Raw genomic sequence first — 20,462 nt, 5'->3', positions numbered from 1 at the left:
CTCAAGCAGTCTCTGCACTGTAAGCACCAAGCCTGATATGGGGCTCAAACTCACAAACTGTGAGATCATGACCTGAGCTGAAACCAAGAGTTGGACCCTTAACCAACTGATCCACCCAGACACCCCTGAAATTTGATTTTTAAAAATAATTACATGTATAAAAAAATTTTAAGGATTCGCTGCTCTTTATTTTTCTTACTTTTTTAAAAAATATAAAAGATGTATATTTATTAATATACAAATATATCTGAAATATTATACGAAGAAAACAGACCACAGAATTTTTCCCTCAAAAGTTTTATAGTTTTAGCTCTTGTAATAGGTCTCTGATCTATTTTTAGGGGTTAAAGGATATGTGGTATGAGATAGGGGTCTAGGTTTATTACTTTTCTTTATGAATTCACAGCTGTTTTAGTATCATTTATTGAAAAGATTATCCTTTCCCTATTGAATTTTTTGTCCTTTCTCCAGCCTTTGCCCATTGAATTATCTTGCCATTTTTTGTTGGAAATCAACTGATGGTATATGTGTGAATCTACTTTTGGACTCACTCTTCTGTTGATTTGTAGATCTGTCCTTATGTCAATACTGTACTGCTTTTCTTACTGTGGCTGTGTGGTTTGAAATTGGTTAGTATAAATCCTTTACCTTTGTTTTTTATTTTCAAAGATCTGTTTCAAAGGATTATTTTTAGTTTTGTAGTGTACATGTCCTATACATATTTTGTCAAATTTTTATCTTAATATTTTGTTTTTGATATTATAAATGAGATTAAAATTATTTTCCACTTGTTTATTGCCAATATGTAGAAATACAGTTGGTTTTGTATATTACCTTTATATCTGGTAGACTTTCTAAATTCGCTTACTACTTCTAGTAGTCTTTTGGTTACTTTTTAAAGAATTTTCTACAACTTTTCTTTCTACAACTTTTCTTTCTACAACTATTTCTTTCTCCCTGCCTGCTTGCCTTCTTTTGTTCCTTAATTTCTTTCTTTGGCCCATTACATTGTCTAGAATCTCAAATCCAACATTATGATAGAAGTGGTAAGGACATTCATGTTGTGGTCCTAGTCTGATGAAGAAAGCCTTCAGTCATATGAATGATACGAAAAGCATTCATGATAAAAATTTTTGAATGTTAAATTAGACTTAAGAAAAATTAAAAGCTTCTTCACTTTAAAAGACACTGCTAGGAAAAATACAAGATCTGCTACAGAATGGGAGCAAATATTTGCAATTCATATGTCTGACAAATTATCCAGTGTGTATAAAGAACCTCTACGAATCATTAATAAGAAGGCAGACAACTCAAATTATAAAATTGATAAAAGATTTGGACAGACACTTCACAAAGGCCAATATTTGAATTTACAATAGGCACGTTTTAAAATTCTCAGTATATTTAGGGAGGTGCAAATCAAAATTATAAACAACTCTTTGCCTACAATAATGCTTAAAATTGAAGACATTGATTATATCAAGGCTTGGGGAAGATGTAGAGCAACCGGAACTTACATAAATTGTTAGGAGTGTATCGTGATATAGGCACTTTGGAAGACAGTGTCGCAGTTTCCTGTTGACTTAAACATACACTTGTGGGATAACCCGGAATTCCACCCCTGGTTATAAAATAAAAGGTTATAGGGGCGCCTGGGTGGCGCAGTCGGTTAAGCGTCCGACTTCAGCCAGGTCACGATCTCGCGGTCCGTGAGTTCGAGCCCCGCGTCAGGCTCTGGGCTGATGGCTCGGAGCCTGGAGCCTGTTTCCGATTCTGTGTCTCCCTCTCTCTCTGCCCCTCCCCCGTTCATGCTCTGTCTCTCTCTGTCCCCAAAATAAATTAAAAACGTTGAAAAAAAAAAATAAAATAAAATAAAAGGTTATATCACAAATGGTGTAATGACAATGTTTAGAGATCAAAGCTGGAAATTATTCCAAATGTCTGTCAACCATTAGACAATGGAACACTATTCCACAGTAAGAATGGAAATACTGATAATATCACGGCATGAAATTGGAAAACATTTTGCTGAGCAAAAGAAGCCAGGCACGAAAGAGTACATACTGGAGAATTTCATTCATCTTAGAGCCAGCAAAATTAATGTATAATAAAGGAGATTAGTAATTGCCTTGGGTCAGAGTGGGAAGAACTGACTGCAGAGGAGAAAGGGGATTTTTTTGCAGTGATAGAAATATTCTCTCTGAATTTTAAGTGGTTTGTGGTTACACTAAATTCGTCAAAACTTTTCTAGCATTACATTTAAAACGGGTGTATTTTAGGTAAGTTGTGGCTCAATACAGTTGACTTAAAAAAGCAAGGGTGTAAAGAGCATTTATAGAATAAGCATTTATGTGTTGTATACAGTAATTTTATGTATAATTTTTAAATGTATGTGTACACACATGCATAAGAAGTGTCTAGAAGGATGTTCAGCAAATTGTTACTGATTATGTCTACATGGTGGGATTTTAAGAGATATTGAAAATTGATTGGACTTTCTTATATTATTTGAATAATTTTTTTTTCAATGAACATGTTTTGACAAAAGCAAAAAAAATTGTGTTTTGGTTATCTGGAAGTTCTATTCTTAGATGTTTTCATCTTTTAAATATTGAATAAGCATTATAATAATTATGAAAAATGTTTAGAACTTAAATACTATTAGTTTGTAATCACCACCAGTTAGGAACAAAATCTTACATTATCTTTGGTGCCCCCTGGTCCCCTTCTCATCCTATCTTTTTACCTCCCCACAGAGATAACTGCTACCCTGAACTTGTTTTTATTGTTTCATTTTTTTAATAGTTTTATCACATTTGCATTTCTGTGCTGTGTTGTTTCTGTCTTGGTACCATTGAATGTAATAACTAGAATCATACTGTGTGTACACTTTCATCACTTGCTTTTTCATCCCACATAGTGAGACTTGAGACTCACCCATATTTCTGTATGTGGCTGTAGTTCACTGATGTCATTAATGTATTGCATTACATTATATGAATATTGCATAATTTGATCTTTGTACTCTTGGTGAATGGGTTGTCATTTTTTTTCTGTAATGAGTAGTGTTTATGCGAATGTTTTTTTAAGTTTATTTATTTTAATAATCTCTACACCCAATGTGGGGCTCGAACTCACAACCCCGAGATCAAGAGTCACATGCTCTTCGGACTGAGCCAGCCAGGTGCCCTGGTTATGTGAACATTGTGTGCATGTCTTTTGGTGCACAAAGGCAGGACTTTCTCTGTATAGTTGGAGGTATAGATTTTAATTAGTGGACTAATGCATTTCTTTAACTTTTGTAGAAGTACTTGTTTTCTATTGCTGTGTAAGAAATTACCACAAACTTAGAATCTTAAACAACACAAATTTGTTATCTTGTAGTTCTGTTGATGAGAAGTGTGGTAGGCTTCCCTGGGTCACCTGCTCTGGATCTTACAAGGCTGAAATCAAGTTGGGCACATATATTCATAATTCATTCAACTCTTTCTCTATTAGTGGATATTTAGTGTGTTCTGATTTTTCTTTTTAAAAAATTTTTAAAAATATTGTTTAAAAATGTTTTGCATTTATTTTGAGAGAGAGAGAGAGAGCGTGCACACACACATGTGAATGGGGAGGGGCAGAGAGAGAGGGAGAGAGAATCCCAAGCAGGCTGTGCTGTCAGTGCAGAGCCCTACAAGGAGCTCAGTCTCACACACCATGAGACCATGGCCTGAGCTGAAATCAGGAGTCAGAAGCCTAACTGATTGAGCCACCTAGACGCCCCTGATTTTTCTCTTTTATAACAGTGTTGAAGTGACTGTTTTTGTATGTATGTCTTTGAACATTCATGGAAAGTATTAGTGTGGTACAGAGTCCTAAAAGTGGAATCGTCTGGTCAATGAGATTTAAATTGTATAGTGGCGGTTGTTTCCCCAATTTTTATTTCTGCCTACACTTCCCCTAATAATGTGTAGGTACCCTTTTTTCCATTCCCTTGCCTGTATGGTCTGTTACCAATTCTCTATATTTTTCTGTATTTTATTTTTATTTAAAAATATTTTTTAATGTTTTTTTTTTATTTTTTTATTTTTGAGAGAGACAAAGTGCGAGTGGGGGAGGGACAGAGAGAGAGGGAGACACAGAATCTGAAATATGCTCCAGGCTCTGAGCTGTCAGCACAGAGCTTGATGCGGGGCTCTAACTCATGAGCTGTGAGATCATGACCTGAGCTGAAGTTGGACCCTCAACTGATTGAGCCGCCTAGGTGGGCCTGTATTTTTCTGTATTTTAAAATTGACGTTTAAGTTTTCATCAAAATACTTAGATATTGTTTAAAAATAGTGAACACAGAGGGCTTATAATGAAAAACAGGTAACTTCTGTTTTCTTTTTTATAATTTTTTTTTTCATATAAGTTTGTTTATTTGCTTTGAGAGTAAGCACAAGCGGGGGAGGAGCAGAGAGAAGGAGAGACAGAATCCCAAGCAGGCTCTGCGCCATCAGTGCACAGCCCCATGCGGGGCTCAAACTCACAAACTGTGAGATCATGACCTGAGCCGAGATCAAGAGTCCGACACTTAACTGACTGAGCCACCCAGGCGGCCCGGCAACTTCTGTTTTCTTATTTCTGTGGTAGTTATCGTCATAGTTCTAAACTTAATGCTTATACACATTATTGATTTATCAGTTTTAGATTATGCGTTGCTTTTTTGTTATTTGGATTTGGGCATCTTAAACTCCTCACTTACCTTTTCTGCGTTCCAACTATGGCTGGCTATATCCCTATTTTTATTGAAATCACTAGTCAGTGACCACTCTGTTCTATAGAGCCAAGTAGTAGTCTGTGATTGCTTTTTCTTTCTTATGTGTCTTTTTAAAGTTACCTCATTTTTCAGTGGCATAACTTTTCATATACACATTCTTTTTATCATGTTCTCTCATATTATCCATATTTTTTCAGTCTCTATAATTTTCTGGAGGTCTTTCCTCCTAGAGCCTTCCATCAGCCTGCTTTAATGTGGACTGGAATTCTCTAGCTCAGTCACTATGTGGGAAACCTTTTTCCAGGCCAGTTTCTCCAGAGAATCATCTTTCCTCATTGTGTATTGATGTTGGTAATTTAAGCCCTTGCTCCTCAAAATTTAGTTCATAAACCAGCAATGTTGGTATCATCTTAGAGCTTATTAGAAATGTAGAATCTCAGGCTGCATCCCAGATCTACAGCATCAGAATAAGATGATTTGTATGCACCCCAAATTTTGAAACCCCTGGGCTGTGCTATACCGTGGTAACAGTTACATTACAGTAGGAACAACAAAGATGGCGGTTGAAGAGAGAACTGGATGAAGGATCTTAATGAATGTTTTTAAGGGCCTAGAAGTGGAAAATATTACTGTCCTCTTATTAGGAATCAGTCACATGGCCTCTCATAATTGCAAAAGAGACTGGAAAATGTAGTCTCCCATTTGCCTGGAAACAGGAAATGATGTAGTAGGTAAATTGCCTTGAGTCTGTTTCAGTTAGTCATTCTGGTCTCCAAACTGTTTCATTCTTTTTCCCACACCCAGAGCACACTAATCCCCTATCCAACCAGCCATTACCTTCAGTTCAAAGTACAGGATCTCTAAGTGATGCCTGGCCAGCTGTCAGGTCCACATCAGCCTTTCTTAGTCAAGTGAACTAAGAAGACACACCTTCTCCTCAACCCTCAAAAAGTATTACAGTAAGAACACAACATGACTTGTAAACTGTCCTATTTGGAAGGTGAAGCATAGAGGGACAGTAGTCACTCTTCTGTAACAGTTTTGTTTTTTTTCCTTAATGTTTATTTCTGAGCAGAGAGGGAGAGCGCACATGCGAGCAGGGCAGAGAAAGAGAGGGAGACAAAGAATTGGAAGCGGGCTCCAGGCTCTGAGTTGTCAGCACAGAGCCTGATGTGGGGCCCAAACTCACGAATGAACTGTGAGATCATGACCTGAGCCGAAGTCGTCGGACACTTAATGGACTGAGCCACCCAGGCGCTCCTGTAACAGTTCTTTAATCTTTATGGGCAGATATAATAAAGGAAGGCTCCCATCCTTGGAAGGAAAGGATGTTTCTTATTAGATTCTGATTTTGTTCCATGGGAGAAACTCTCACCTTCCTTTTTCTTCATGGCCCCAGGGATCAACCTTTAGGAAGTTCTTCTTTTTCCATGATCTTATTTGGCCTCATCACACATCCAGAATTGATGTTTGGCATGCAGTCTCCTTGGGTATTGTGAAGTTGGTCTTTTTATAGAAGGTTAGACTCCCAGAAATTGCTTTTAGGTCTTGGAACAGTCAGAGACCTTCTAAATGTGGGCTTGTAGTTTCTCTGCCAGTGTATTTCCCTCGGAAACGTAAATTTTTAAAAAAATATGTATTTATTTTTGAGAGAGAGAGAGTGAGACAGAGTGTGAGCGGGGGAGGGCCAGAGAGAGGGAGACACAGAATTGGAAGCAGGCTCCAGGCTCTGAGCTGTCAGCACAGAGCCTGACGCGGGGCTCAAAACTCACGGAGCGCGAGTTGATGACCTGAGCTGAAGTCAGACGCCCAACTGACTGAGCCACCCAGGCACCCCTGTTTCCCTCAGAAACTTAGACTCGTTATCCATTTGCTTCCAGTCAATTCAGAGTACAAATAACCAAATTTATTTTTGAGAGATACTTTATTGCTTACCTGCCTCTATACCTCTATCTTGTTTCAGTGGAAGCCATCTGTAATGTCACACTATAATCTGATCTCTGAGTTTCTTTCTTTCTTGTAATACCTTTTGCTAGAAATAGCCACTAGGAACCAGTACACACTGTAGTTTTCAATTTGCAGATTTTTGCCCCTTAGAGCTTAAAGTTCATCAGGTGTGTGGTTTGCCTTCTGAGTTACAGCCAGTCAGCAGAGTTCCTAAATATTTTACATTGCATAAAGTGGATCATCATCTTTTCATTCTATAGTATGAAGTTCCTCATTGCCTGCAAAGTGATGACTAAATAAATAAAAGTTATTTAGGTTTGTGTTATGACAGCACCCTACTTCCGGTAGCAGTTTTTGGTTGAGGATGTGTCCAGTGGACCAGTTGTTTTATTTACAGACTTTTATTGTATCTCTGTTTGGCCTGTTGCTTGCTCCCACTCCTAACATGAAGTGTGAGCCCCTTGATGTTTTATAGGCAACTTACTTCATTTTGTGTCTTTATCCATCATTGCATGTATTTTACATTGTGGCTTTCTCCACCTTGCTAAGTTATTAATATTTCCATATTTTCTGTCTTCAAAAACATGTTAAAATCTCTCATTTGCAGACTTATTTAAAATATCTTTTTTTCTTTAAATTAAAATTTTCATTTTGAGGTAACTAGGTGTATATGCAGTTGTAAGGGATCCTGTTTAACCTTTATTTAGTTTCCCCCAGAATTAACATGTGGTAAAGTTAACAGTACACTATCAGGACCAGGACATTGACATTGCTACAGTCAAGATGCATAATATTTCCATTTCCACAGGGATCCCTCATGTTGCCCTTTTTATAGTTATACTCACTTCTTCCCACTCTCACTGCTTTCTTAACCCCTGGCAACCATTAATATGTTCTCCCATTGCAGTAATTTTGTCTTTCTTAAGAATGTTATATAAATGAAATTATGACCTTTTTGAATTGGCATTCTCTGGAGATTCATCCTGATTGTTGCATGTCCAAATAGTTCCTTTTTATTCCTTTTTTATTGCTGAGTAGTATTCTGTGGTATGTACCATAGATGTACCATAATTTGGTACATCTTCTTGTACCGTAATTTGTTTGATCATTTACCTACTAAAGGACATCTGGTTGAATAAAGCTAATTCAGGCATTTGTGTGCAGGCTTTTGCATGACCAAATTACTTCATTTCTCTGGGATAAATGTCCTGGGGTACAATTGATGGGTTGTATGATAATCACAAGTTTAGTTTGTTTTTTTTAACTTTATTTATTTATTTTGACAGAGAGAGAGAGAGAGAGAGAGAGCGAGTGCGCATGCACATGGGAGGGGCAGAGAGAGCGGGAGAAAGAAGAATCCCAAGCAGGTGCCACACTGCCAGCACAGAGCCTGATGCAGGGCCCAAACCCATGAACCATGAGATCATGACCTGAGCTGAAACCAAAAGCCAGACACTCAACTGACCGAGCCATCCAGGCGCCCCCACACATTTAGGTTTTTTTGTTTGTTTGTTTGGTTTTTGTTTGTTTGTTTTTTAATGTTCATTTTTTGAGGCGGGGAGAGAGAGAGACAGAGTGCGAGTGGGGGAGGGGCAGAGAGAGAGGGAGACACAGAATCTGAAGCAGGCTCCAGGCTCTGAGCTATCGGCACAGACCCCGATGCGGGGCTTGAACTCACGAATGGTGAGATCATGACCTGGCCGAAGTCGGATGCTTAACCAACTGAGCCACCCAGGCGCTCCATCCCCTGCATTTAGTTTTTAAAGAAATTTTCAAAGTGTTTCCAGAGTGGATGTATCATTTTATATTCCTCCCAGTAATATAAGGGTGGTCCAGTTTCTCCTTAGCCTTGCCTATATTTGGGTGTTGGAACCATTTTTTATTTTATTTTATACCTATTATAGGTATGTGGTGATGTCTCATGGTGATTTTAATTTGCATTTCCCTAATGGCTAATGAGGTTGAATATCTTTTCATATGCTCTTTGCTACCATATATCCTCTCAGTGAAAGTCTTTTCATGTCCTTTGCCTTTTTGTTTTGTTTTTAATTTACATCCAAGTTAGTTAGCATATAGTGCAATAATGATTTCAGGAATAGATTCCAGTGATTCATCCCCTATGAATCATCCCCAGTGCTCATCCCAACAAGTGTCTTCCTTAATGTCCCTTACCCGTTTAGCCCATCCCCCCCTCCCACAACCCCTCCAGCAACCCTCAGTTTGTTCTCTATATTTAAGAGTCTCTTATGTTTTGTCCCCCTACCTGTTTTTATATTATTTTTGCTTCTCTTCCCTTATGTTTATCTGTTTTGTGTCTTAAATTCCACATATGAGTGAAGTCATATGATATTTGTCTTGCTCTGACTAATTTTGCTTAGCATAATACTCTCTAGTTCCATCCATGTTGTTGCAAATTTGTTTTGCTTTTTTTCTAATTGGATTTTTTAAATTGAGTTTGACAGTTGCTTATATATTCTGGATACTAGTTCTTTGTCAGATATGTACTTTGTAAATATTTTCTTCCAGTCTGTAGTTTTTCCTTTCACTCTTTGCAGAGCAAAAGTTTTTATATTTATGCAATCCAGTTAGTAAATTTTTCTACTTGGGGATCATGACTTTAGTGTCAGGTTTAAGATCTCTTTGCCTAATCCTAAATCCTAGAGATTTTCTTCTATGCTTTTTTTTCTCCCTAAAAGTTTTATAGTTTTATGTTATACATGTACATCCATAAACTATTGAGTTAGTAATTGTATAATGTGTGAAACTTAGGTCGAGGTTTATTATTTTTTTTTCCTGTTGCTCTGGTACTATTTGTTGAAAAGCTGCCTTTCCTCCATTGAACTGCTTTATCAAAAATCATTTGGGCATATTTGTGTGGGCGTGTTTATGCGTTCTCTCTCCTGTACCATTGATCTGTATGTCTGTTCCTCTGCCAATAGCACATGGTCTTGATTATGGTAACTCTGTAATTAAAGTCTTGAAATCAGTAGACTGGTTTCTCCCATTCTGTTTTTTTCTTTCAAAAGTGTTTTGGCTATTGTAAATCTTTTGTTTTTCCATACACATTTAAAAATAATCTTGCCTATATATACTAAAAATCTTGGTGAGATTTTGATAGGAATTTTGTAAACTTGTTTATTAACTAGGGAAGAGTAGACGTCTTCACTCTGTTGAGTTCTAGTCCATGTATTCAGTATGTGTCTTTATTAATTATCTAATTTCTTTTATCAGCATTTTATCCTTTTCAGCATAAAAGATCTTTGTTTTACACCTAAGTATGCATATTTTATGATTACAAATGTTTTTATTTTTAATTTGTGTCTTTGTTTTCATTTCTAGTATGTACAAATAATTTGAGTAATGTTTATCTTATATCCCGCAATATTGCTGAACTTGCTTACTATGGGACTTTTTTGGTAGATTCCTTGGGATTTTTTATATAGACAATCAGGCCAACTGCAATAGGTACAGTTTTATTTCTTACTTTCCAGTCTGCGTGCTTTTTATTTCATTTTCTTGCCTTATTGCAGTGGTTAGAACTACCAGCACCATGTGAAACAAGAGTTGCCTTTTCCCCAGTCTTATGGGGAAATCAGTTGGTCTGTTATCATTAAATGTCGTTTTAGGTGTAGGGTTTTTTTAATGTTTTGGTTTTTGGGGTTTTTTTTGGTTTTGGTTTTGGTAGATGCTTTTTATCAAATTAAGGAAATGTTTTACTTATTTTCCTGAGAGTTTTTATCATGAACAGGTGTTGAATTTTGTCAGATGTTTTTTCTGCATTCATTGATATGATCATGTGATTTTATTCATTAGCCTCTTCTTAAAAAAAATTTTTTTTTTAATGTTTATTTCTGAGAGAGAGACAGAGCATGAGTGGGGGAGGGTCAGAGAGAGGGAGACACAGAATCAGAAGCAGGCTTCAGGCTTTGAGCTGGCAGCACAGAGCCCGACGTGGGTCTCGAACTCATAAACCGTGAGATCATGGCCTGAGCCAAAGTTGGTCGCTCAACTGACTGAGCCACCCAGGCTCCCCAAGCCTCTTAATGTTGTATATCAACATTATAGATTTCAAAAATTTAGCAAATCTTATATCCTTGGAATACTTCATTTGGTCATGGCTTATAATTCTTTTTATATTTGCTGAACTCTGTTTGTCAGTACTTTGTTAAAGTTCTCTTTCTTTTCTGTTTAGAGAACATCATGTAGCCATTCCATTCTTTTAGAGTACATGTGCTAGTGACACATTTTCATAGTTTCATTTCAGGATGTCTTTATTTTCCTTTTCTCTCTGAAGGATATTTTTGTTGGATATAGGGTTCTAAGGTGATAGTTCTTTTCTTTCAGCCCTTGAAAAGGTGTTGTGTCTCTTTCTGGCCTCTGTGGTTTCTGTTGAAAAATTTGCTATCATTTAAATGATTTTTCCCTTGTAGGAAAAATCTCTCACTGCGTTCTCATTGCTCTCTCACTGTTTTCAAAATGTTTTCTCTTTTTGTAGTGTTCAAAAATTTGACTATGACATATCTTGGTGAGGAGTTCTTTAGGATTATCCTGTTTAGAGTTTGCTCAGAATCTTGAGTCTATAAGTATATACATCTGTGAAATTTGGGAATGAATTTTCAGCCATTATTTCAAGTGCTTTTTCAGCCTGGCACTCTGTGATGACATGATTATTAGCTTTTTAGTAACAGTCCTACAGGTACCTGAAACTCTATTCATTTTTCTTTTTCAGTCAGCTTTTTCTCTGTCATTCAAATTGGGTAGTTTCTATTGTTCTGTCTTCTGGTTCACTGACTTTTCTCTGTCCCCACCATTCTGATCTTGAGTCCATCTATTGATTTTTGTATTTTGGTAATTATATTTTTCAGTTCTGAAATTGCCTTTTGGTTTTTCATTATATTCTGTATTTCTTTGCTGAGACTTTTTTTTTTTTTTTTTTTTTTTTCACCGAGGCACAGCAATGGTGGGGATGAAAGTCCCAGCTAGTTAACTTGGCTTTTTCTAATACCATCCTGATGGGGATACTGGGATGGTTTGTTACATCTTGGTGGGAGTGGAAATCTAGTCTACCTTCTGTCTTTGCTGGACTGGGTAGGAGTGTAGCTGCAGTTTTTTTCTGTGGTGTTTGGCTGGAGTAAGATGTCTAAAAGTTTTATTGTCTTAAAGTTTTGTTTTTTTTTTTTATCTTTCTGGACTTACCCTTTTCTGGTTGTTGGGTTTGAAAGAGCTGGCTTTTCTTGGGGCTTCATTTTGGTCTGTACCCCTTGGTGTTTCTGAATTGCCAATTCTTCAGCTGTAAGTTTGGGTTGTGTGAAGCAAAAAGAAAACCCAGGAAACCCAACACTATGTTGTTCCTTGAATCTTGAGGTTCCTATCTGGTTTATCTTCTTCTCTGCCTTTCAGCATCTTATATTTGTTTTATATATAATGTCCAGGGTTTTTAGTTGTATATAGTGGGGACAGGTAGGGAAAAGAATATTTATTCTATCTTCCCAGAAATGTAAACTTCTTTTTTAAAAGTTGCATCACTGTCATTTTAATAGAGTCTTGATGGAAGAGGAGCTAATCTTAAATATTTAATCCATATTTTTATTACTTATTTATGTTTTATTACATTAGTATGAATTAGGCAGATGTAATATTTTATTTGCCTAGTGTTTGTTTTGTTTATGGCGCACAATCTTAATTTGGGAGAGTCTTTGAGAAATGGTTGAGAGCATGGAACTCTGCTTGCCTAAGGTTTCTCAAAAAGCTCCATTCTGTAAATGGACCACTTCTGTGTTACCCAAGAAAGATTAGATTGCTTTTAGGTGAATCTCTTCAGGGTAGTTGATGTAGATGATGATACTTTAATACCATAACCTGATTTTTAAGTTAAAATGACATTTTAGGGGCGCCTGGGTGGCTCAGTTGGTTAAGCATCCGACTTTGGCTCAGGTCATGATCTCACGGCTCGTGGGTTCGAGGCCTGTGTTGGTCTCTGTGCTGACAGCTCAGAGCCTGGAGCTTGCTTTGGATTTGGTGTGTGTCTCTCTCTGCCCCTCCTCCACTCGTGCTCTGTCTCTCTCTCTCAAAAATAAATAAATGTTACAGAGTGTTACTCATGCTCTGTCTCTCTCTCTCAAAAATCAATAAATGTTACAGAGCGTGAGTGGAGGAGGGGCAGAGAGAGAGACACACACCGAATCCAAAGCAGGCTCCAGGCTCTGAGCTGTCAGCACAGAGACCAACGCGGGGCTCGAACCCACGAGCCATGAGATCATGACCTGAGCCAAAGTCGGATGCTTAACCAACTGAGCCACCCACACACCCCAAACATTACAAAAATTAAAAAAAATAAAATGACATGCCAGGAATACTGGCATAATATATCGTTTAAATTTATAGCTTATCAATTATAATCCTTATGCTGTAATCCTTTACATTTATCATGAATTTTTAAAGAATAATTTTAATATGTTCTTAAGAAGGATAACTTTTATATTAAGTTCTATCAAAGCATTAAAATTTTAAAGAATTACCGGAAGTCTTAAGTTTATTAATTCAGATGAGATAATGTTAGAGATGTTCTAGTACTTACTCAGGTAGCATAGTTAAGAATATGGGCCCTGGAGCCAGCTGCAGTGCTTACTGTATGACCTTGGGCCTGGGTTTTCCATGCATCTAGTGGGGATGATAACAGTTATACTATTTCATAGGGTGTTTGTGACAATGTGAGGTGTGAAGTTTTTTTTTTAACTTGTTAAAACTGAAAGTTATTTTTTTTATCATAAAACTTTAAAGAAATTATGTCAATTCTGTTACTTAACACAGCATATTTTGCAACTTTGTATAGTTCTGAGAGCATTAGGTGTAAGAGTTAGGAAACCTGAGTTCCACTCCCGACTTTCTTTAAATAACTGCCTGACCTCTGGCAAGCAAGCAACCTTGCTTTTTCTCTGCCTTACTTCATTCATTTATAAAAGTGGGTTTGGGTTTGAACTGGTTGATCTCTAAGATTGCTTCTAACTCTTCTATTTTGTTTGTTTGTTTTTTTGTCTCTCACTGAATCGTAATCAAGCTAGCTATAACACAGTTCATGAGGAGAGCACATTTTATAGCCTGGAGAAGAAAAGAAAAAGGCTTGGGATGGGGAGGGTATGATAATCTTACAGAAACAGTAAGGGCTGATGGATCAATAATTAGGTTTGTTTCACTGATTCTAACCTAGGGCAAAACTGACACTTGTAGATGGAAGGGAAGAGCTCTTGACTCAGCATAATGGACACATTTCTAACAGATACTCCTGTCCAAGTTTGAAATGGGCCACCTTAAGTCCTTCCTAACACTGAAAGGACAAAGGCCAAGTTCAGACCGGCAAATGATGCTTCAGAGTCAGGTCAAAGTGATTTATACCTCAGCCAGGGATAGTACTGGATGATTTCTGTAACCTTCTGGCCTCCCATGGGTGGAAATCGTGACATGATAAAGTTGTTATAAAATAATCAAGAAAAGCCATATTGTAGTCTGGCAGAGTGGTCACAGACTTTAACTGAATTATAACAATGACATTCATATTCGAAATTCTTTTCTATCTGCAGTTTTATTTTTATTTATTTATTTTTTTTGGTAGAGTGTAGACTAAGTGTTATTTGTTCTCAGTTTTGAAAATGTCATTCCTAGGGCGCCTGGGTGGTTCAGTCAGTTGAGCATCCGACTTTGGCTCAGGTCATGATCTTCTGGTCTTTGAGTTCGAGTCCTGCGTCGGGCTCTGTGCTGACAGCTCAGAGCCTGGAGCCTGTTTCCGATTCTGTGTCTCCCCCTCTCCGTGCTCTGTCTCTCTCAAAAACTAAATAAACATAAAAAAATTAAAAAAAAAATGTCATTCCTCCTAAGTCTTGTGTAGTTTTTTGATGATTCATGTGGGAAGAGCAGAACTATTGTTTTCTTTGTTTTGACTGCTCTGTGAATGTTTGCCACTTTTTTTAAGTATTTATTTATTTTGAGAGAGAGAGCAAGTTTGAGCGGGGGAGGGGCAGAGAGAAAGGGAGAGAGGAAGAATCCCAACTGCTAACAGAGAGAGAATTTGCCAACAGCACAGAGCCCTACGTGGGGCCTGATCCCATGAACTGTGAGATCATGACCTGAGCCAAAATCAAGAGTCAGACGTTTAACCCACTGAGCCACCCAGGCACCCCGCTATTTTCTTTCTTTCTTTCTTTTTTTCTTCTGAAGCTAAGCAGGGAACTTTGAGTTTGGGTTCTTAGATCTTGTTGAGATCTGCAGCTAAAGTTGTCATTGTGTGAGTGCATTGCCAACTTCTCTAGAGAGGTTTACCAGTCTGGATGGGCAATTTTGATAGTATTATCTTCTTACAGTTTCTGCTATGAAGTAGTCTTTGAAGAAATATACGTGGAGGAGCAAGCCCTTGGGGAAAAAGGTATTCTTACTACGTTTTTAAAATTATCATGCTCTTTTTCCTATTTCCTAAGGTAGAATTTTGGTCACCGAAGGAACAGTTCTCTCACCCTGACTTAGCATCTTGTTGAGGAAGTTGTGTGTGTGTATGTACTTTTCCTAACCTACCTCAGGTTTCCTTTACCCACTGAGTGCTGTTTTCCTTCTAAGTTGGGATTAGGCTGTACTAGTGGATAAATCAATTTACAGCAGGTGTCTCAGTGTTAGCACTAATGAGGTTTGGGGCTGCATACTTCTTTGTTGTGGGTGGCTGTCCTGTACATTATGGGATATTTAGCAGCATCCCTGCTCTCTTCTTACTAGATGCCAATAACACTACCACAGTTATGGCAATCAAAAATATCTCCAAAAGTCCCCTGGGTGGCAGAATTGCTCGGGCTGAGAACCACTGACTTATGGATGCTTCTCAGCCAGCCCTCTGCCACAGCTGTGGTCATCCTACTCCCATCTGGTTTCTCCATGTTGCTAGCCTTGCTCACGGCCTCCTCCCCTTGGCTGTGCTCTGCTCAGCTCAGCTAATTAGGTGGAAAGTTGCCAAGTGGAAGGTGGGGAATAGGGCAGAGGTAGTGGAGTCCGTGGGGAATAGGTCAGAGTTGGAGTTAAGGTGTGGCCCTGGGTAGTGGCTGATCACTGCAACACACAGATGAGTGTGTTTTTTAGTGGCAGCTAATGATTAGACTTAAAAACAAATGTTCTCTGACATGAACGTGAGCTGAAGTGACACTGGTATCAGGCTCATCAGGTATGTGATGTCTTAATGCTATCTGAAGCCTGCCTTGGGAGTGTGGGGTTTTGAAAGAAAGCTCCAGGGATGTTCTCTCTTTAATGTTTTTATTTGAAAGGAACAAAGAAGAGAGAAACTGCTTCTTGATGAACTTCCGTGTTCAATTTTAATTTCATTTTTGAGGTAAATTAAATAGCTAGAGTTAATAGTTTTTTGGGTTTTTTTTACATATATGAGGTGAGAGAATTTGTAAATAAGAAGCAGCAAATGTTTAATGAGTGCAATTAGGGATGGTGACATGTCTTTAAGAAAGGATGAGTGCTGAAAGAGCAAGGGAGGTAACCATGTAAGGAGCAGCTCTGTCTTGGGTGGGGGCAGACAGTGAAGGGTGGGCAAGGAGAGCGCCCATAGATTAACTTGAGACTTGGAACAGGTGTTCACCGTCCTTGCTTATATATTCAGACAATTAGTGTTTGTTGTTAGTACTTTTATTCTGTGCTTTATGAATTTTTTTTTTTTTAACCTAGTCAGGGTCATCCTGAATGCCTGTTTTTATAAACTTATTCCCTCTTTAAAAAAAAAATATTTATTTATTTTGCATGTGAGCGGGGGAGGGGCAGAGAGAGAGGGACAGAAAGAATCTCAAGCTGGTTCCAGCTGTCAGTGCAAAGATTTGGGGCTCAGTCCCGCCCACCGTAAAATCATAACCTGAGCCGAAATTTAGAGTTGGATGCTTAACTGACTGAGCCACCCAGACACCCCTTTATAAACTTTATTCTCTTAACATTCATTGCTCAACATTCCCCATTTTTGGGCATCTGGGTGACTCAGTTGGTTAGGTGTCCATCTTCGGCTCAGGTCATGATCTCACGGTTTGTGAGTTTGAGCCCCACATTGGACTCTCTGCTCTCAGCTTAGAGCCTGCTTCAGAATCCTCTGTCCCCCTCTCTCTCTGTGCTCCTCCCCTGCTCACTTTCTCTCTCTCAAAAATGAATAAACATTAAAAAAATATTTTTTAAAAAATTTCCATGTTTAATAACTTTTAATGACTGCGTATTGCGTTTATGGTTGTATCCTAATTACTTAGCCATTTTTCTGTTGTTGAACATATAGCTTGCTTCAAAGAATTTTGCTACTGTAAATATCCTTTGGTGTATATCTTTGGGCATACATTTTAAATCCACAGTTCAGATGATTTCTTCACGATAGTGTCATGAGCTAGAATCACTGGGTGAGATGGTGTGGATATTTTTAAGGCTGTTGATTTATATTACTGAACTGCTTTGCTTTACTGAAAGTTTTTTTTTTTTTTTTTTTTTTTGAAAGGTTCTAATTAACACTCTCACTAGCAGGGTTTTGAGTGGCCATTTTAAGGCATCCTTGCCAACTATTTAAGAGATGGAAAACATCTTGTGTTTCTTTGCCTACTTAAATTGTTAGCAAAGTAGCGAAGTTGATGTTTTTTCTTTTTCCTTTAAAAGTTTATTAGTTTCTTTTGTAAATCAATGGTATGTATCCTTTCCCATTAGTCTTTTGTTACTTTTTTTATTCCTTTATGAAGTTTCTTTATATATTATAGGAAGTAACCTTTTCTGTCATATTTGTCAAAACATTTTTCAGTTTTTCAGTTAATATCTTTTATGTTATGTGTTACTTTTTTTATATGATTTTTAACTTACAGAAATATAAGAATACAAAGAATGACCACACATCTTTTATCAAGATTCCCCCATTGTTTATATTTTATCCCATTAGCTTTATCATGTTCTCTCTATGCATATATATAAATGCATGTTTTTCTGATTAATTTGAGTCTCACATGTATGTTTCTTAAGAATCACGGCATTCTCTTAAAATTTTTTTTTAATGTTTATTTATTTTTGAGAGGAGGGGGGAGAAGGGGAAGAGAGAGAGGGAGACACAGAATCTGAATCAGGCTCCAGGCTCTGAGCTCTGAAAAGCACAGAGCCCGACATGGGGCTGGAACTCATGAACTGCGAGATCATTACCTGAGCTGAAGTCGGATGCTTAAGCCAACTGAGCCATTCAGGCGCCCCCCACCCCAGGGCATTCTCTTATGTAACTACAGGAAAATATTAGTCAGGAAACTTAATAATTGGTACAGTATTGTTACCTAATTCACAGTTCACACTGCATTTTGAACAATTGTCTCTATAATGTCCTTTATTGTTCTTTTGTTTTCCCTGCCCAGTATGCAATTCAAAATCACACTAGAGGGTTTTTTTTTTTTTTTTTTTTTTTTTTTTATCTGCATGCATCATTTTTATTGCCTTTGCCAAGAATTATGTGACCATATGCCAAAACTAACACAGCCATTTGGAATGGGTGGAGATTGCGAACTCTTGTCCTTACAGTGTGGACACATGCTGTCCCTGTTTAGATGATATAAAAATACCAAGTTGGTTTAGTCGATAAAGTGAACTGTGATGTAAATGATAGTTAATAAGTCAAGCTGCCTGAACAAAATACTGTGAGATAGCTGAGTTATCGACATTGCTGGAATATGGGATGATAGTGAGCTCATGTTTTTTTAGTCTCCTTTAATCTGGAGTATTTCAACCTGTCTTTGTCATTCTTGACACTGAATTTTTGAAAAGTACAAACCAGTTATTTTCTAGAGTGTCCCTCAATTTATGCTTATCTGAAGTTTCCTCATGATTAGATTCAGATTATACATTTTAGACAGGGAAAACACAAAAGAACAAAAAAAACCTTTATTTTTCTCAGTGCATCATATTAGGAGCCACTTGATGATAGTTTCAGTATTGGTGAGAAAATTGAAAACTTGGTTTAGTTGCTGTCTGCTAGATTTTTCCACTGCCAGGATACACTTTTTCCCTTTGAGGTTAATAATTATTGACACTTTGTGAATACCATGTTCCTCATCAAGCTTTTACCCACTGGTTTTAGCATCCAGTGATTTTCCAACTCCATACCTCCTTCTGTATTTATTGACATTCTGCTATAAAGAAGAGCTTTCCTTCTTTCCTCCACCCCTCATTTATTTGGTTGCTTACTTGAGTGAGTCATAGCTATATTCTTATTTAGTGGCCTATAACTTGTTACTCTAATTATTTGGATACTCTAATTGTTCTGGATTTGGTCCATGTGAACCTTTTCCAATTGATGCCATTGTTCTTGTTACATGTCCTCAATTCTTTGAGTACTTATTTGCTTTCTGGTATGACAAGACTCTCTGGGCTCATTTTGTGTGCCTCAGCCTTCAAACTTTTCTCCAAGGAAAAGTGGGGAACAAGATTTGGGCGCGTGATGTACTTACTGCAACTAGTGTGTTGTTACTTCTAGCCCCTTTTAATGGACAGAGCCAGGATATGTTTGTGGGTGTATACACACACATGCACACATATATCTGTATTTTTTACTTATGCATCTATGTATACGCATGTATATATATTAAAAACAGATTTATGTTGATACTGACAGTATTATCCAACACCATGAGGGTACATTCTAGTGTTCCTGCATATATTGAATTCTGTGAAATGCTTTTGCATCTTGCTTTCAGTCATGGTGCAAAGATATTCTCCTAAGTTTATTTTTAGGAATTTTGTAGTTTTGGCTTTTAGTTTTGATTTGTGATCCATCTCAAATTATTTTTTGTTTATGGTGTGAGATAGGGATTGAAGTTTATCTTTTTGTTCTGATGTGGAGATCCAGTTTCTCTAGCACCATTTGTTGAAAAGGCTTTCTTTCTCTTCCCCCATTGAATTGCTTTGGTGCCTCTTTTAAAAATCAGTTGACCATATAAGTGTGTTCCTGGTGTGATTTGTTTGTCCTTAGACCAGAACCATAGTTTGTTGATTACTGAGCTTTATAAGTCTAGATGTGTAAGTCCTTCAACTTTATTCTTTTTCAAGATTGTTTTGCCTGTTCTAGGTCTTTTTCATTTCCATATAAATTTTAGAATCAAATGGCCGATTTCTGTAAAATGCCTGGTAGGAATGTGAATGGAATCCTCATTTGGGCAGAATCAACATCTTTTCAGTACTAAATCTTCCAAATTACAAACAAGGTATATGTCTCTATTTATTTAGATATTTAATTTTTCTCAGTATATTTTAGTTTTCAGTATATGGGGCATGCATGACTTTTGTTAAAATTTTTCATAGTTACTGTGCTTTTGAAATTATTTTAAGATAAATTTTTAACATTTTATTTTTGTTTTGCTGCTAGTATATAGAAATACATTTGAATTTTGTATATTGAGCTTGCATCCTGCAGCCTTGCTAAATTGACCTAGATTAATCTTGCTAAACTGATTTAGATTTCTTAGGAATTTGTTAATATTATGTCATCTGTGAGGGGCGCCTGGGTGGCGCAGTCGGTTAAGCGTCCGACTTCAGCCAGGTCACGATCTCGCGGTCCGTGAGTTCGAGCCCCGCGTCAGGCTCTGGGCTGATGGCTCGGAGCCTGGAGCCTGTTTCCGATTCTGTGTCTCCCTCTCTCTCTGCCCCTCCCCCGTTCATGCTCTGTCTCTCTCTGTCCCAAAAAAAAACAAAAAAAAACAAAAAAAAACAAAAAAAACGTTGAAAAAAAAAAAATATTATG

At 37.4% G+C, this 20,462-nt stretch overlaps 1 protein-coding gene and 1 long non-coding RNA gene across 11 annotated transcripts in view; both read left to right on the top strand.

Moving 5' to 3' along the window:
- Positions 1-20,462, top strand: part of MARCHF8 (membrane associated ring-CH-type finger 8) — a 123,762-nt gene that overhangs the window by 7,440 nt on the left and 95,860 nt on the right. For 3 of the 10 annotated variants that reach the window (XM_081790504.1, XM_081790505.1, XM_060642146.3), the window contains exon 2: positions 15,049-15,110. The exons of the other annotated variants lie outside the window; for them this stretch is intronic. The gene's annotated coding sequence lies outside the window, so the exon portion shown is untranslated. The remainder of the gene's footprint in view (positions 1-15,048; positions 15,111-20,462) is intronic. 10 annotated transcript variants of the gene reach the window in all.
- On the top strand, positions 842-5,698 carry LOC145712500 (uncharacterized). The gene is made up of 2 exons (XR_014135371.1): positions 842-1,639; positions 1,879-5,698. It is a non-coding gene; the product is annotated as an uncharacterized LOC145712500 (long non-coding RNA).

The sequence above is a fragment of the Panthera onca genome, chromosome D2 (assembly GCF_046562875.1).
Source record: "Panthera onca isolate mPanOnc1 chromosome D2, mPanOnc1 haplotype 2, whole genome shotgun sequence".
NCBI classification, from domain to species: Eukaryota; Metazoa; Chordata; class Mammalia; order Carnivora; family Felidae; genus Panthera; species Panthera onca.
This window is presented reverse-complemented; position numbering and strand designations above follow the sequence as displayed.